Here is a 20027-nt window from a genome sequence, read left to right on the forward strand (position 1 = left end):
CTTGCCAGATCCAAAGGTTTCTGTTATATCCTCATACATTTTGATCTATCTGCTGCTTTTCATACTGTTGATCACCAACTATTCCTTGATATGCTGTCCTCACTTAGATTTCAGGTCTCTGTTCTTTCCTGGTTTTCTTCTTATCTCTCCCATCACACTTTTAGTGTATACTCTGGTGGATCCTCCCCCACTTCTATCCCACTATTGGTGTACCTCACGGCTCTGTCTTGGGACTGCCTATCTGACATTGCTGCCTGGATGTCTCACTGCTATCTGAAAGTAAACATGACCAAGACTGAACTTCTTATCATTACCCCATTCTCTATCTCTGTGGATAATACTCTCATCCTCCCTGTCTCATCAGCTCTTAACCTTGGGGTCATCTTTGACTCCTCTCTCTCTTTCTCTGCACATATCCAACAGACTGCTAAAACCTGTCACTTCTTTCTCTATAATATCATCAAAATTTGTCCCTTCCTTTCTGAGCACACCACCAAAACCCTTATCCACACTCTTATCACCTCTCACTTAGACTATTGCAATTGCTTCTCACAGAACTGCCACTAAGCCACCTCTCCCCTTCAATCTGTTCAAAATTCTGCTGCATGATTTATATTCTGTTAGTGTCGCTATGCTCATATTAGCCCTCTCCTCAAGTTACTTCATTGACTTACAAGTGCATTCACTCTGCAGCTCCTTAGTACCTGTCCACTCTTATATCTCCATACACTCCTCCCTAGGAACTCCGTTCATTGGTTAAATCTCTCTTATCTGTACCCTTGTCCTCCACTGCCAACTCCAGACTCCATTCTATTTATCTTGCTGAACCATAGACCTGAAATAGACTTCCTGAGCGAGTACATCAAGCTTCATCTCTGCCCATCTTCAAATCTAGGCTAAAAGCCCACTTTTTTGAGGCTGCTTTTAATTCCTAACCTCTATTCACTTGTTCAGTACCCATGTCTGTTTTATCATTCCCACCTTAAGTAATTTCCTTATCCCTTTTTTGTCCAGTTTGTCTGTCCTGATTAGATTGTAAGTTCTGTCGATCAGGGACTGTCTCTTCATATTCACGTGTACAGTGCTGCATATGTCTACTAGTACTATAGAAATGATAAATAGTAGTAGTAGCAGTAATAACAAGGATTTTCAAATGGGAAGAAGCATCCATGTCTAAATAGGATGTTTTTATCTAGACCTTTTTCTGTCACGTCAAAGTTACAAAAAGTTGCTCTATTTGAACAGCTGACTACTGGAGGGATTAAGGCATGACCCTTCGTTAATTCTCCAGTGGTTTCTTTCACTTTGGAAAATGGTTATTCATTTTGGACATTTTCAGTGGAAAAATAGCAACCTTGCAGTCATAATTGAACAGGAAATCCATACATTTTTCCTCTTTGATTATGGCTGTCAGATTGTCATTTTTGTGGATGTTATAAGCAGTTTCAACAAAGTTGATTCCACAATCCACAAACAGTAAGATCAAACCTCCAACCAAAGTGGACATTAAAACTAATACCAAACCACTAATTATACTACTTTATCAAAGAAAGGGAAAAGTCCTTAGAAGTCCATGGTAATACAGCACCCTACGGACCAAATAGCAAATATAGACACTTGCTAGATATTTTTGTGCTCTGTGCATTTATCTTTTTTGTCCATTTTTGAAAAAAAATGTTCAAGTGAAAAATGCACAAAATCAAGCCATTGGGATGTAGGAGGAGCCAGCATTCTGCAGTGCCCCTAGGGGGCACTGAAGTGGACTTCACATAAATGGTCCCAGGTATACATCTCACCACTACCCTGTTACATTGTATAGGGGTCCCTCCAAAATCCACAAAAACCTACTGTAGCCTACTATACACCATTACAATTGTCCTTAAGGCTGCAGTTGTCATCTCTATGTAGATACAGTAAGTTTTTGGTGGGCTGACACTTTCCACCACAAATGTAACAGTTAGAGTACATTATGGACCTGGATCCACTTCTCCAATTTATGACCACTAGGCTACTCCAGAGACCTGCTTGCTGCTCTAATAGTACTGGTTATAACATCTGAAGCTGTCACAGAGCCTGGTATGCACTGTTTCTTTCACACCTTTGTGGACTGGAAGGGTGCCAGTGACCACTGGGAGAGTAAGGGGGTGTCATTCTTTTATTCCCCCAGTAGTCATCTGGTTGTTTAGGGCACTTTATGTGGCTTAGTCATTATTAAAACATGTCTAGTTCAAAATATCTTACGTTTTAGTCCTGGACATTTTATTTTTTTCCCATTACTCCAGAAAAAGTCCAAGTGTTAGGAACGCCTTAATCTTGCCCCCAACACACTCTCTTGTGATTTGGATACACTGCAGATGAAATGCATAGATAAACATCTGAAAAATAGGTTTTGAAAATAGTGATTTGAATGTTTTGGCAATCAAAACGTCTAAATGCTGTTTTTTGCCACTTTTTAGATGTTTTTCTCTTTCAAAAATGAGCCTCTTTGTGTACTAGGCATTATTTTATTGTACAAGGTAGCATCTAAGTGCTATAGTGCCTAACTGAAAGGGGGGCATATGCATGGGTGGAGCATGTGTGGGCCATGGACTTATCTCCCACCTACATGCATAGTTTATAGAATATTATTAACTATGCTCGTCACTTGGTGCACCTAGGCACACTAACTTAAGCCTGTCATTGAAATGGCATATGAGGGTGCACCTATACATGGGCACACCAATATCAATCTTACGCTAGTATTCTATAATGGAACAATGGAATAATCTGAATCATAGTTACCTGATGCTAGGGTCCACCATGGGGGTCACCAAAGAATAATCTGAATCATAGTTACCTGATGCTAGGGTCTACCTTGGTGGTCAGCAACCAACAGAAAGATCTAAGTGTCATTGTGGATAATATGCTAAAATTTTCTGCTCAATGTGCGATGGTGGCCAAGAAAGCAAACAGGATGCTAGGAATTATTAGAAAATGGATGATGAAGAAGACCAAAAATACTATAATGCCTCTGTGTTGCTCCATGGTGCGACCTCACCTTGAGTATTGTGTTCAGTTCTGGTCACCATATTTCAAAAAGATATAGCAGAATTAGAAAAGGTTCAAAGAAGAGCAACCAAAATGATAAAGGGGATGGAACTCCTCTCATATAAGGAAAGGCTAAAGAGGTTAGAGCTGTTCAGCTTGGAAAAGAGATGGATGAGGGGAGATATATTTGAGGTCTACAAAATCCTGAGTGGTGTAGAACGAGCAGAAGTGAATTGTTTTTTTTTTACTCATTCCAAAAGTACAAAGACTAGGGGACACTCAAGAAAATTACATAGAAATACTTTTAAAACAAATAGGAGGAAATATTTTTTACACTCAACGAAAAGTTAAGCTCTGGATCTTTTTGCCAGAGGATGTTGTAACAGTGGTTAGCATATCTTAGTTTAAAAAAAGTTTGGACAAGTTCCTGGAGGAAAGGTCCATAGTCTGCTATTGAAAAAGACATGGGGAAGCAACTGCTTGCCCTAGAATTGGTAGCATAGAATGTTGCCATGATTTGGATTTCTGACAGTTACTTGTGACCTGGCTTGTCCACTGTCGGAAACAGGATACTGGGCTAGAGGGAGCATTCATCTGATCCAGTATGGCTACTGACATCATTATAGAATTGGTGCTAGGCACATGGCATCAGGATATCTAGACTGAGGTGTCAGTTTATTGACCCCCCCCCCAAGTGTACCTGTGAAAGTGCTAGTATACTGTACATTCACATGTAAAAGTTGCACATAAATGCAGGAGTGCAGTTATAGAATTGTCTTTCACCTGTCTTAAATGAAAGCGGTGTGACATACACTAAATTCTCTCTCACATTTTCCAAATTATATCAATTTATTCAATATTTTTTTTTAGTTATGGCACAGAAAGTTTTGTACTTTTTTTCTTTCAAACCAATACAAATTTCTATCTTTTTTTTCACAATTGCTTGTTTACCAAGGTGCATGGTGGTCCTACAATTTGATTTTAATTGTTGACGAAGTACTGAATGATGATAAAACTTAATTTCTTTGTTCCATAATGAAACTAAAGCAGCTATATTTGAATCTTCTGGAGTATCCTCTTTTATTGCTAATCATCCAAATCCAAGGTCTATATGCCGTTGGAAGCATGCACACACTTTTGACATTAAGGGCTTCTTTTATCAAGCCACGCTAGTGGTTCCTGCACGGCAATGCCGATGGAGCCCACTGAAAGTGAACAGGCTTTGTCTGCATTACCTCATGAGGAACCGCTAGTGCAACTTGAAAAAGAGGCCCTAAGAGAGTAAACATGGATAACATAAAATTATTAATCAACTGTGAGGATAGAACTTTGTCAATATCAGCATTGAAAAGAGCAAAATATCTGTAGGAATCTGATGTGGAAGAATACAATCTATACAAATTCCTCAGTTCTTTGTATGTAAAAACAAAACAAAAAAACCCTCCTAACTCAGAATTACTGAAAATGAAAGAAACACAACAACATTATTTCAATTCCTCCAGAGCAATTAACAACCTTCCAACCCTCAGTTTTCCATGCTTGATAAACCATGTATTAAATAACACATTGAAACAAATAGTATCTTTTGGAGTGAGTCTGTTCGCCATAATACCAAACACGTCCATAGATTCTGAAATAATTTAATCATATAATAAAGGAAATTTATGTTTTACTGATCAAATATTTACATAAGCTATCCATAAATTATGTGCAGCCCTTAAGTTCTCATGAGGAACCACTCCTTTCTGCTTTCCAACAGTTACTAAAATAAAAGAACCATGAAATTACCTGTAGGATATAAACCCTTATATCTCCCTTGGCCCACTTACTAACTGATTATGATTAGCAGAAAATTATTCAGCTGAAGTGAAGCACATACTAACAAACAATATAACATAAAGTACTTCTAATACAAAATCACAATTTATAAACACACTCAGGGGGTCTTTTACTAAAGCTTAGCTCGTGTTATCTGCAGCAGGGCGCATTTTATTTCTATGGGACCTGCTGTAGATAACTCAAGCTAAGCTTTAGTAAAATACCTTTTCAGTGTGCTAAGATTGCACGAAGGGATACACAAAGGGGCATTCCCTTTTGTTGGCATGCAGTAATAGTGTTGCCTGATGATGCCACTGCAGGGAATACCTCCATCAGTAATTTAAAGTGCTTACTAAAACTATATAAAGTAATAGCAGTCATGTTCTAGTCCCAGAGATCACAACAAAGCATGATAAGTAACAATAAAGAGAAATGCACATTAGATTAATTGTGGAAGAAAGCAATACTGGTGGCATCTGAGTTCCTCTGTTGCTGCTTGATGGATAATGAAGAAAGTAGATATAGGGAAAGGGAAATGGGACTTGATATACTGCCTTTCTGAGGGTTTTGCAACTACATTCAAAGCAGTTTACATATATTCAGGTACTTGTTTTGTACCAGGGGCAATGGAGGGTTAAGTGACTTGGCCAGAGTCACAAGGAGCTGCAGTGGGAATTGAACTCAGTTCCCTAGGATCAAAGTCCACTGCACTAACCACTAGGCTACTCCTCCACTCTAAGGCTATAATAGGGTATATAGCAAGAGGAACGTGTGTGTTGGGGGAGTGCATATGTGTATTGGTTTCGATTCCTTTGAAGTCTCTCTATGTCCTACCCCCTACCCGAGTCTTTCCGTCTCACAGTATCACTTCTCTAGTCTCCTTATACCACACTTCCCAATGTACCTGAATGTAACTCACCTTGAGCTACTACTGAAAAAGGTGTGAGCAAAATCCAAATAAATAAATCTCTCAGGTTCAGTATCCCTCTAATTTCCAATCCAGTCTGTCTCCCACTACCTCCTACCCTATCTCACAGAGGACTGGAGAAGGGCAGATATGGTTCCTGTACACAAAAGTGGAAGTAAGAAGTAGGTTGTGAACATAGGCGTAGACTGGGGGGGGGGGGGTGAGGGGGGGCAATGCCCCCCCAAACGATGCGAGGCGCCGCCGCGCCATTAGTTAAAAAAAAAAAAAACCACATGCAGGCACGCGCTCCTCTCCGTCCGCTTGGCTTCCCTGCCCTCTCTATCTGCGTCCCGCCTTCCTCTGACATCATTTCCTTTTGGGCGGGACGCAGGCAGAGAGGGCAGGGAAGCCAAGCGGACGGAGAGGAGCGTGTCCGTCTACCCCTCTCTCTTCCTCCCTCCCTCCGGCGCAGGCAGCAGTTTTTTCCAGCGTTCCTGGCAGCGGTAGCGTTGTACACGCTGCCTCTGGCTCTGCCCCGAAGCCTTCTCTTCAAGTTCCTGTTCCCGCATAGGTGGGAACAGGAACTTGAAGAGAAGGCTTCCGGGGCAGACCAAAGGCAGCGTGTACATCGCTACCGCTGCCAGGAATGCTGGAAAAGACTGCTGCCTGCGCCGGAGGGAGGGAGGAAGAGAAGGGGTAAACGGAGTCACCATCTTGGACCTCGCAGGGGGGGGGGAGCAGAGGGAAGATGGATGGGACGGAGGGATGGTGAGCAGAGGGAAGGAACAGAAGATGGATGGGACTGGGAGCGTTGGGAGCAGAGGGAAGGAACAGAAGATGGATGGGACTGGGAGCGTTGGGAGCAGAGGGAAGGACCAGGAGATGGATTGGACTGGGAGGGGTGGGGAGCAGAGAGAAGGAGCAACAGATGGATGGGACTGGGAGCGTTGGGAGCAGAGGGAAGGAGCAAGAGATGGATTGGACTGGGAGGGGTGGGGAGCAGAGGGAAGGAGCAACAGATGGATGGGACTGGGAGCGTTGGGAGCAGAGGGAAGGAGCAAGAGATGGATTGGACTGGGAGGGGTGGGGAGCAGAGGGAAGGAGCAACAGATGGATGGGACTGGGAGCGTTGGGAGCAGAGGGAAGGAGCAAGAGATGGTTGGGACTGGGAGGGGTGGGGAGCAGAGGGAAGGAGCAACAGATGGATGGGACTGGGAGGGTGGGGAGCAGAGGGAAGCCTACTGGAAAGAAGACACTGCATAAAACAGAAGACACTGGGATCAAAGCGAATAGAAAAACTAAATGATCAGACAACAAAGGTAAATAAAAGTATTTTATTCATAATTTATTAATTGAAATGTGTCAGCTTTTTGAAATGTGCATCTGTGATATTTTGCCTGTAAATTTCATTTCCTTCCTCCATATTAGCATATTCATTTGCATATGTATATATGCAAATGATATGCTAATATGCTCCGCCCATTCTTTGCCCCCCCAAATGAAACAGTCAAACTACGCCTATGGTTGTGAAGTACAGGTTAGTTAGTCTGACCTCTGTGGTAAGTAAGTTAATGGAAACACTTAAAAAAAAAAGGAGAACCAGGAAGCCTGGTTTTACTAGAGGCAGGTCTTGTCAGACAAATATGATTAATTTTTTTGACTGGATGACCAGAGAGTTGGATTGAGGGAAAGCACTAAATGTGGTGTATTTAGATTTCAGCAAAGCCTTTGACACCTTCCACAGAGGTGATTTATAAGTAAACTGATTGGCCTTGGTATGAACCCTAAAGCGATTGACTGCATTAGGAACTGCTTGAGTGGAAGGCAACAGAGGGTAGTGGTAAATTGAGCTCACTCTGAGGAAAGGAACATTAGAAGTGGTACACGGTAAGGACTGGTTCTTGGTCTGGTTCTTTTTTTTATTTATTTATTTATAATTTTAATTATAATTCACAAGGATAACCTTGCTAATGCAATACAGGTCTGGTTCTTTTAAACATTTTTGTAAGCAATATTGCCAAAGGGCTGTCTGATAAGGTTTGCCTCTTTATGGATAACACCAAAAACTGCAATAGGGTAGACACCCTTGATGGTATGGATAGCATGAGGAGGGGATGCTCCAGAATCTGGCAGCTAATGCTACAAAATGCAGGGTCATACATTTGGGCAGCAAAAACCCGAGGGAGTGGTATAGTTTAGGCGTTGAAGTACTTTTGTGTATAAAACAGGAATGGGACTTGGGTGTGATCATATGTGATGATCTGAAGGTGACCGAACAGGTAAAAAAGATGATGGTGAAAGCTAGAAGAATGCTTGGCTGCACAGAGAGAGGAATGGACAGCAGAAAAAAGGAGGTGATAATATTTCTGTATAAATCCTTCCTGAAACCTCATTTTAGGAACTATCTACAATTCTGGAGACTGCATCTTAAAAATATATATATAAACAAGATGGAGTCTGACCAGAGGGCAACTATTAAAATGGCCATTAGTCTTCATTTTAAAATGCATGGGAACAGACTTAAAGATCTCAATATGTATACTTTGGAAGAAAGGCAGGAGAGGGGAGATATATTAGACATTTAAATACTTCCAAGGCATAAATGCATAGGAGAAGAGTCTTTCAATTGAATGGAAGCTCTGCAATGAAGGGGCATAGGATGGAGGTGAAATATTTCTTCACTAAACGTGTAAATAAGCTCTGGAATTTGTTACCAGATAATGTGGTAAAAGCAGTTAGCTTAGTGGGGTTTAAAAAAGGTTTTGATAATGTCCTAAAAGAAAAGTCCATAAGCCATTATTAAAATGGACTTGTGGAAAACCCACTGCTTATTTCTAGTATAAGCTGTATAAAATGTACTGTACTGTTTTGGGATCTTGCCAGATACTTGTAACCTGGATTGGCCACTGTTGGGAACAGGATGCTGGGCTTGATGGACCTTCGGTCTGTCCCAATAGGGCAGTACTTATGTTCTTAAGTTCTTATGACTCAGGAGTAAGCTAAAGAAATACTTCTTCATGGATAGGGTGGTAAATTTGTGGAACGGTGTCCTAGCGGAGGTGGTGAAGATGAAGATTGTGTCTGCATTCAAACAAGCTTGAGACAATTACATAGAATCTCTAAGGAAGAGATAGTAGATGACATAGATGGGCAGACTGGATAGGCCATATGGTCTTTATCTCCTTAATTTTTCTCTGTTTCTATCTGTGTAAAAAGTGTTAGTTTTCTATATATTAACACACACAAGGGGTGTATAAATGTGGGTGTCCAGTAATAGAATTGTCCTTATAGTGCCATTGGTGGGTCCTATTTTTAAGTGAAATAACTATGTACATGAGCAAACTGTAACAAGAATTTTCCCTTAATGTACGTGTGGGTCCCAACTCACAGATTACATAAGTAAGTAAGAAATATAAGATTGAAAAGCAGTCAAAACAAACATATTGCAAATGTAACATCTACCTCATCTGACCACAACACAATCTTGTATTTGTTATCAACCGTAATGGCAAATACCTTTACGGTTACTTGTATGCCACTTTGAGCCTGCAAATAGATGGGAAAATGTGGGGTATAAATGTAAGTAATAAATAAATAAATAAATAAGTATTGTGTTTAGTTTTGGTGGCCATACCTTGCGAAGGATGTAAAAAGAATTGAAGCGGTGCAAAGAAAAGCTACGAGAATGGTAAGGGATTTGTGTTACAAGACGTATGAGGAGAGACTTGATGACCTGAACATGTATACTCTGGAAGAAAGGAGAAACAGGGGTGATATGATACAGACATTCAAATATTTGAAAAGTATTAATCCGCAAACAAACCTTTTCCGGAGATGCGAAGGAGGTAGAATTAGAGGACATAAAATGAGATTGAAGGGGGGCAGACTCAGGAAAAATGTCAGGAAGTATTTTTTCACAGAGAGAGTAGTGGATGCTTGGAATACCCTCCCGCGGGAGGTGGTGGAAATGAAAACGGTAACAGAATTCAAGCACGTGTGGGATAAACATAAAGGAATCCTGTTCAGAAGGAATAGATCCTAAGGAGCTTAGCCGAGATTGGGTGGCACAGCCGGTGGCGGGAGGCGGGGATAGTGCTGGGCAGACTTATACGGTCAGTGCCAGAGCCGGTGGTGGGAGGCGGGGCTGGTGGTTGGGAGGCGGGGATAGTGCTGGGCAGACTTACACGGTCTGTGCCCTGAAAAAGACAGGTACAAATCAAGGTAAGGTATACACAAAAAGTAGCACATATGGGTTTATCTTGTTGGGCAGACTGGATGGACCATGCAGGTCTTTTTCTGCCGTCATCTAATATGTTACTATCCTGCTTAAAATCGAATGAGAAAAACGCCCAAGTTCCGACCTAAATCGGGAGATGGACGTTTATCTCACAAAAACGAATAACGCGGTATAATCAAAAGCCGAATTTGGACGTTTTCAACTGCACTCCGTCGCGGATGCGGACAACGTGGATGGGGGCGTGTCGAAGGCGTGGTGAAGGCGGAACTGGGGCGTGGTTATCTGCCGATCAGAGATGGGCGCCTTTCGCCGATAATGGGAAAACAAATATGCGTTTTTAGCGAGAATTTAGGGCACTTTTCCTGGACCCTGTTTTTCCACGAATAAGGCCCCCAAAAGTGCCCTAAATGACCAGATGACCACTGGAGGGAATCGGGGATGACCTCCCCTGACTCCCCCAGTGGTCAAGAACCCCCTCCCACCACAAAATATGCCGTTTCACAACTTTTTATTTTCACCCTCAAATGTCATACCCACCTCCCTGGCAGCAGTATGCAGGTCACTGGAGCAGTGGACTTCAGGCAGGTGGACCCAGGCTCATCCCCCCCCACCTGTTACACTTGTGCTGGTAAATGGGAGCCCTCCAAACCGCCCCCCAAACCCACTGTACCCACGTGTAGGTGCCCCCCTTCACCCCTTAGGGCTATAGTAATGGTGTAGACTTGTGGGCAGTGGGTTTTGAGGGGGATTTTGGGGGCTCAACACCCAAGGGAAGGGTGCTATGCACCTGGGAGCTGTTTTACCTTTTTTTTTTTTTCGTAAAAGTGCCCCCTAGGGTGCCCGGTTGGTGTCCTGGCATGTGAGGTGGACCGGTGCAGTACGAATCCTGGCCCCTCCCACGAATAAATGTCTTGGAGTTATTCGTTTTTGAGCTGGGCGTTTTCGGTTTCCATTATCGCTGAAAAACAAAAACACCCAGCTCAAAAAAAGATAAACGTCCATGTTTTTTCGAAAATACGATTCGGTCCGCCCCTTCACGGACCCGTTCTCGGAGATAAACACCCATGGAGATAGGCGTTTCTGTTCGATTATGCCTCTCTATGTAAATAACAGGTGGCTGGCATTTTAAGTAAGTGGTAAATGCTGCACACTTCCATATGTCAGAATCAGTTTGGATCCCCACACCAGGCTTCTATTCCCAATAGCTTGGGTTACTGCAATAGTGGCAATCATGGATCCTGGGTGTAAGGTCTATGAAAACCCTCAACAGCAACATCTCTCAGCCACACTCTGGATCCATATTAACTGGGTTCTGGCTAGACTGCAGAAGCTGAGTTGTGAGATGAAGTAGTTACAAATGAAGGATAATGGCACTGTGGTCCAGCAGAGACCTGTTCTGGAAGCTGGAAGTCTGAAATGAAGCAGGAAGAAACTTCCTGATCAAAATATATCCACATTCAAGAACAATTCATTGAATGTTCAACAATGTGTAAGCTAGTTAGCAGAAAAAGAAACAAATACATAAGTACATAAGTAATGCCACACTGGGAAAAGATCAAGAGTCCATCAAAGCCCAGCATCCTGTCCACGACAGCGGCCAATCCAGGCCAAGGGCACCTGGCGAGCTTCCCAAACATACAAGACACAAGACCAAGACAGTGCACTTTTAAATAAAAGAGCAGGTTAAAATGTTAAAATAGCTGTGGAGGAGCAGACAGGGAGGCCAGTGCTCAAATCCCATTCATACTCATTGTGATTTTGGCAGATTACGTCACCCTTCATTGCCTCCAGCACAAAATGTGTAGCTTCTTTTACTAACCTGTATTAATGTGCATGAAAATATATTAGTGTGAGTTAATACAATTTATTTAACACATTCTCCATTATTCTCACTGGGGTGTTTTTATTAACTAAGCTTATAATTCACATTAACATTCATTAAAATGTTAATGCAGGTTAGTAAATGAAGCCCTTAGATTGCAAACCCTCTGGAGATTAAGAAATACCTACCGTAACTCACTTTGAACTTGCAATGAGCTAAAATCTGAAATAAATTTAGGAGTAAACTTCACAGGGACGCATGGCAAAAACCTTGTAGGGATGAGCCTTTTATATTGTTTCATCTTATAACAGAGTGCAATATTTAATTTAGAGGCCCTTTTACTAAGCTGCGGTAAAAGGAGGCCTATGCTAGTGGCAGCAACCATTTTTGCTGTACACCAGGGCCCCTTTTACCACAGTGGGTAAAAAGGCCGAAAAAAGAAATGGCCGTGCGGCCATTTTGGTGGGGAACACTTATCACCACCCATTGAGGTGGAAGTAAAGGCTCCCATGCTAACCCAGTGGTAACCAGGCAAAGTGCAGTGCTGCCTGATTACCCCGGTGGAAATATTTCTGCTAGTGCCGGAAATGGTGTACGCTGGGGTGGAACTACCACCAGCACCTGCATTGGGCCGGTGGTAGTTCGCGGTTGCTATGCGGCAACCCTTTAGTAAAAGGGCCCCTTAGTGCATTACCACGTGGCTTTGCAAACAGGGGATAAGAGAGTAATTTATAAAGGCATTCTTAATATGCACATGAAGAGCCCTATTTTAGAAAGGACATGGATAGGAGAATTTATGATGTCCAGGTCAGGACATGGATAATTCCCACAGTATTTTACAAAAGGTTCAGCCATACGGAGCCACATGTAAAATAGGTTGAGGACTGCACTTATATGTCCCTCCTCCAGAAGATGACAATAAATCACAGTCAAGCAAATAAATCTTTTTGAAAAAAACAAATAACATTTTGGAAAGCAGTATGAAATATGGATATCTGAGGAATCAGTTGTCTATTTAGTTAAAACTAATATAAAACCTTAAAAATGAGCATAATTGTCAAAGGAACTGTTTGACACAAAATACTGCAGATTTATAAAAAAAACTTTTAAAACTTGAAATATATTGATCAATTAACTCAACCTTGATTGCTCACCTCACATGATTATGATCCAATCCAAACCACATGTTTTTATGAAGAAAAATGGCTTAAAACTGCAAAAATGCACGCGTTCCACCCTGGAATGCACATATGTTCTAAAGCTCGCATATGCGTTCCAGTGACATTATATGCTGTCACTCAATGGAAAAATTGACAGCAATGGGTTCAGAGGCTGCATCATTACAAAACATGGTAAAACTGTTCAATTGTTATTTGTTTTTAAGATTTAATTATTTAACTGTGACCCCTACACAGTGCATAAAACCCTGATGATTAGCTGGATAGTCAGATTCTGCTCTCCTATAGGGATGCTGCCATCTGTGTGTCAGACAGGCTTGCTGTTGGGTGAGTTACTGCTTTGCTTACATTTATGGTTCTATGTGACTGCCCTCAAACAATGTAATTGTATGTATTTATTTTCTATTTTTAAATTTTGTTTTTAGCTTTTATTATTACATTTTTACAGAGATTTTTATATATTCATTAGATCCTTCCATTTTATGCTTGCATGAACTTTTAATGGAAATTTGAAAAATTTGTTTTTATTTATTTATATTTGTAGTTTTTATGAGTTGATGTTATTGTATTAATAATAACCCCTGATGCAGCCTATTGGTGGATGAAACATGGCCACATCGTGCTCTTTGAGATCATCCCTTGCTGAATAAATAATTTTGCTTTGATGCATGATCTGCATTGATTGCACTGATGCATGATCTGCTCTTCTTGCATCCCTGCATGCAGACTACAGATTACTGGTCCTCTACTGGTTCTCATCATCTTTATGTTCCTCTTTGTTTAGCAGGAGCAGTAATTTCAAGAAAATGCAACTCCCATCCCCCACGCCTACATGGACCATCATTTTGGAATTGCTGCTCCCACACTCAAAGTTGCCCCAGTAACCTCCCTATGCATGCTACATCTCAATCATCCCTGCTAGTCAGCGATGACCACCAACTACCCAATCAAGTCAACCCTCCTACACACACATAACACATCCTAATTCCCCCTGCACACATCTGATCTGCCCTCTAGGCACCTCCTTCTGGACAAAATACCACCCTATCCAATACCCACTCTGGCCACACCCCAAAAGGCACTGTAGCAGATCCCCCACTCCTAATTCCATTCACTGCTTTACGGGGAGTCCCTGGTATCTAATGGGAGCAGGAACAATGCTGCTGATACCTTCTTTTCCTGGGGTCTAAAATAGCCACCACAACCTCTAGTGGTATCACCACTAGGTGTCAACCTACCAAATATGGGCAGACCTTACCCCTTAACAGTTATACCACATGATTACCACTGAGGGGTTAAGGTCACCAATTTGAATCCCAGGGCTATGGAAGCATGAGCAGGTGGGGACTGACTTGCTGTCACTAGATAATAAGCATTCTTAGTAAAGCCAGGAGTGAGATCGATGATAGGGATAGGGGGAGCTGCTAGGGGTCTCAGGGTATTTTGATGTGGCTGGGCGTGCCTAACACTTGGACGTCCTTAACCCATAATGGAAAAAAAAGGCGTCCCTGACAAGCACTTTGACGACTTTACCTCATCCTGTTTTTCTTATGACCATGCCACAAAAAGGTGCCCGGAATGACCAGATAACCGCCGGAGGGAATCGGGGATGACCTCCCCTTACTCCCTCAGTGGTCACTAACCCCCTCCCACCCTCAAAAAAATCTTTACAAATATTTTGAGCCAGCCTCTATGCCAACTTCAGATGTCATACTCAGGTCCATCACAGCAGTATGCAGGTCCCTGGAGCAGTTTTAGTGGGTGCAGTGCACTTCAGGCAGGCGGACCCAGGCCCATCCCCCCCTACCTGTTACACTTGTGGTGGTAAATGTGAGCCCTCCAAAATCCACCACAAACCCACTGTACCCACATCTAGGTGCTACCCTTTACCCATAAGGACTATGGTAGTGGTTTACAGTTGTGGGTAGTGGGTTCTGGGGGGGGGGGGGGGGGGCTCAGCACACAAAGTAAGGGAGCTATATACCTGGGAGCAATTTCTGAGGTCCACTGCAGTGCCCCCTAGGGTGCCTGGTTAGTGTCCTGGCATGTCAGGGGGACCCTTGCACTACGAATGCTGACTCCTCCCACGACCAAAGGGCTTGCATTTGGTCGTTTCTCAGCTGGACATTTTTGGCTTCCATTAACGCTGAAAATCAGAAACGACCAAGTTTAGGAACGACCATCTCTAAGGACGACCTAAATTTCAAGATTTGGACGTCCCTGACCGTATTATCGAAATGAAAGATGGATGTCCATCTTGTTTCGATAATACGGGTTTCCCCGCCCCTCCATCAGGACGTTTTGCGAGGACGTCCTCAACAAAACATGAGCATCCCTTTTGATTATGCCCCTCTAGGGGACACTCAATGAAGTTACATGGAAATACTTTCACTCAAAAGAATAGTTAAGCTCTGGAATTCTCTGCTGGAGGATATAGTAACAGTGGTCAGTGTATCTAGGTTTTTAAAAAGTGTTTGGACAAGTTCCTGGAGGAAAAGTCCATAATCTGTTATTGAAATGGACATGAGGGAAGCCACTGTTTTGCCCAGGATTGGTAGCATGGAATGATGATACTAACTGGGTTTCTGCCAGGCACTTGTGATATGGATTGTCCACTGTTGGAAGCAGGATACTGGGCTAGATGGACCATTGGTCTGACCCAGTATGGCTATTTTTATGTTCTTAGGGAAGAAGATTAACCTTTAGCAAGGTAATGGCTCTACATACAAATCAAAAGCAGCCATGGTTCAGAAAAAGAAGGAAGTGAATGTCTTTGATAGGCCCATTGAAAGCCCAGATGTGAATCGAATAGATTTGAGACTACAGTCAGCAGATGAGCCCCAACCAATTTGAGATAGTTTGAACCACTCTGCCAAGAAAAATAGACACAAACTGCATTGTCCCATTGCACAAAGTTATCCTTACCATCATAGTTTGGATTTAGCTCTTGCCTTTTCAGTAGTAGCTCAAGGTGAGTTACATTCACAGTAACAGCAGGCACTGATAGACACTTATTCTAAATAACACATGGCAGCTATTGTTGAAATAGGGGATTCCACCATATTGAGTTAGTGTGAGGAAACTTCTTATGCAATCAGGTTTTAATGGTTCCTTTTCTATTTTACTTTTTGATAATTTCTATCATTGGTCTTTCATGTTGAATATATATACAGACTATTGGTACAATCATTAACATTATTCCAATTTGATTATTGTAATGCCATATATGCTGGCTGTAGGACAATTCTATAACTGGGTGTATGCAGTTACATGTACCTCTATGCACATTAATACATAGAAAAACACCACTTACATGCACATGTGCACTACATTCCATTCTATAAGATAGCATATTATGTGCCATAGTCCATACCTACAAGGGGGCATACATTTGGGCGGTGCGTGGAAGGGGCATTGGTGGGTTTCCAACATATTGTGTTTGTTATATATTAACCACAGAAGAAAAAGGACAAAGCAACCCTACAGACGAATGAGCAGGACAAGAAAGTAGGGATGAACAAGTAGCCAGTGGTGTTCCTAGCGTCGACGACACCCGGGGTGGATCGCCGATGCGCCCCCCCCCGGACGCAGCGCGCCCCCCCCGGGTGCACGCCGCTAGGGGGTGCCACGGCACGTGCCTGTCGGCTGCGAATTTGAATCGCTACACTAAATTCTCTCGTTCGCTGCAGCTCCCTTCTTCTGCCCCGGAACAGGAAGTAACCTGTTCCGGTGCAGAGGGAGGGAGCTGCAGCGAACGAGAGAATTTAGCGTAGCGATTCGAAGTCGCAGCCAACAGGCGTGCGCCGCGGCACCCCCCAGCTGCGTGCACCCGGGGCGGACCGCCCCCACCGCCCCCCCCTTAGTACACCACTGCAAGTAGCCTTCCAGAAAAGGACCCAAAGGACACAAGTGCCTTCAGTTTGCAGGTCCTCATTACCGCTCAATTATTATCTCTCCCTACACTCCTCCCATGAACTGCATTCACTGGATAAATCTCTCTTATCTACACCCTTTTCTTCCACTGTCAACACCAGACTCTGTTCCTTTAATCTTGCTGCACCATACGCCTGGAAAAGACTTCCTGTGTCAGTACATTAAGCTCAATCTCTGGCCATCTTCATTATCTAGGCTAAAAGCCTACCTTTTTGAGGCTCCCTTAACTCCTAACTCTTATTCACTTGTTTAGTACCCATGTCTGTTTTATCAATCCCACCTTAAGTAATTCCCTTTTCCCTTATTTATCCCATTTGTCTAGATTAGATTGTGAGCTCTGTCAAGCAGGGACTGTTTCTTACATGTTTAGTATACAGCACTGCATGTCTAGTAGCACTATAGAAATGAAGATATAGTTGCTGACATTCTCTATTGCTGCAACTGGGACTATTTTATCCATGCTTTTTTACAATACACAGTGACACAGTAGGATTTCTATAAGATTGAATGACTCATGATGCAGGTGCTTAGGTGCCAAAACACAAGTCTGTGTTGAGTCTGTTTGCATGCAGAATCCTAACATAGTTGATGACATTTTGTTTGGTAAACAAAAACAAAAAACTTAGGGCCCTGCTTACTAAGGTGCGCTGGTGTTTTTAGAGCATGCTAAAAATGAGTGTTCACTAACCATGTAGATCCCCTTAGGAATATTATGGGCATCTGTCTTTTTCATGTTTGGTGTACAGCGCTGCGTATGCCTTGTAGCGCTATAGAAATGATAAGTAGTAGTAGTAGTAGCATCTACACGGTTAGTGCATGCTAATGGTTAGCGTGTACTATAAACATTAACGTGCCTCTAGTACAGCGTAGTAAACATGGCCCTTAGATTGTGAACCCACTAGGGACAGAAAATGTACCTGCATATAGGGCTGAATTTTATATATGGCACTAAAAAAAAATCATTATTCTATAAATCACACTTAGGGCCCTGTTTACTAAGGCACATTAGTGTTTCTAATGCGCCTACAATTAGCACGCTCACTAACTGTGTAGGCACCTATAGGGATATTGTAGGCACGTACACAGTTAACATGCGTACATGGTTAACGTGTGTTAAAAATGTTAACACACTTATAATGCGGCTTAGTAAACAGGGCCCTTAGGGGGTCTTTTGCTAAAGATTAGCTTGAGTTATCTGCAGCAGGGCCCATTTGAAATTGCATGTAAAATTTAGATATGGATCCCATGCCTAAATTTATGTGCATATATTTCAATTAAATCTAATTAATGTCAATAATTGGTTAACAAGCCAATTATCAGCACTAATTAGCTCATTATTCAGTTACATTGCACATGCAAACCAAGTGTGTGCCCAAATTAGCGCATGCCATTTTTAGCAACTTTTATAGAATTTGAGGGACAATGTGCACAGTGCTGTGTATGTCTAGTAGCGATATAGAAATGATTAGTAGTAGTAGTAGTGTAGAACTAATATGGAGCATACTCTTTGATCCTCACTGTTCAACCAATATAACCATAGTTCAAAAGAAACAACCTAATTTATCTAGCAAACCATGAGGCTGAAATTCTTAATTTGCATGCACAGAAAACAAAAACTTGAAATGAACTAGAATTAAGATTATAGTGGTTGGTTAATAACGTATTCCTCAAATTTGTTCTATACTGCATACAATGGTCTTCCAAAATTACTATCAGTGATTCTGATAGTAGTTTCAAATACAGGAGGGGGCTTATGTTTTTACGGTTGTTAATTTTTCCATATATATGTTGCTAAGATTTGGGTTTCTGCCAGGTACTTTTGACCTGGCTTGGCCACTGTTGGAAACAGGATACTGGGCTAGACAGACCATTGGTCTGACCCAGTATGGCTACTCTTATGTTCTTAGATGTAAGTGAGATGCTTAAAAATATTTTGAGATACAAATGAACAAAATAAACATCATAAATTAAACCAGGTCTTTTCTAAAGTTCTATTCTTTGACCAAGGGGTACTAAGTTTTTTGCTTTTTTTTTTAATTATGACACCAGCATCATTATGGGCAAATTCTGATACAAGTCTAAGCCATTGGACCGCTTACCTAATAATGTCATTATTCCTTCTGCCAAGTTCTCCATTACTCATATGTATCTGAAATAGTGAAAGAGAGTAAAATCATTAAAACAAACAAGAATCTGAATGACTTATGACAAAATTGCAGCTTCAGGTAGCAACAGGTAAGCTTCACAAACTTCATTAACTTTATAAACTATTAAAATAATAAGCATGCAACTTCAACTGCAAGAGACTTTCCATACTGCATAAGGACCTATGCTTTGTTCTCATCAAAAAAGTAAACCAATCACATTGACAAAAAGCCACCAGTTTTATCATAGAAAAAACAGGGTACGTAAAAGATTAACAGTTTTGGCATGCCTACATCATGTTCTCATTTCCTTTTTCACAAAAATCAAGGTTATATATTTGTTGTTAGCAAGAGCTATATTACTATTAATATTAATTTTATTTCTGTTTATTAACTCAAGGTTTATATATTGTAAAATAATTTTGTTGTCACTAGTTAATATTAATTAGTTGTTTTAATAGCCTAGATTCCTATTTGTTATGTTTTGGTAGGTTTACTTTTTTAACTATCAGTAACTTAATAACGGAGAATATTTAACATTGCTCGCATTCTCAAAATTACAGAGTTACTATTAGTGTTACCTGTTTAACGTTTAGTCATCCTTTGAGTCCTGCGATATATTTCCTTAATAATCATCAGCCATCAAGTCTGATAGTCTCAAAAGAAATATCAGCCCTCTAAACTGCCTTCAAGGGCGGTGATATTTAGCACTGAAAATTACAAATAAAGTTTTTGAAGTTCAATTGCAACAACTGGGCAGTGACACTGATGATTTGTTTGTAAAAGACAAATTGTTATACACTACGCAGATGCAGCCAACGCACTCCTTTGCGTGAAAACAAGAATGTGAATCTATGCAATGCTTACATGTTCAATGGGGTATTTAATGTGCGGGATAACTCAAAGGTTGAACAACTATGCATTTAGACAGTGGTAAGTGGTAATCTTACCTCTTTAAACT

The sequence above is a fragment of the Microcaecilia unicolor genome, chromosome 3 (assembly GCF_901765095.1).
Source record: "Microcaecilia unicolor chromosome 3, aMicUni1.1, whole genome shotgun sequence".
Taxonomy (NCBI): domain Eukaryota; kingdom Metazoa; phylum Chordata; class Amphibia; order Gymnophiona; family Siphonopidae; genus Microcaecilia; species Microcaecilia unicolor.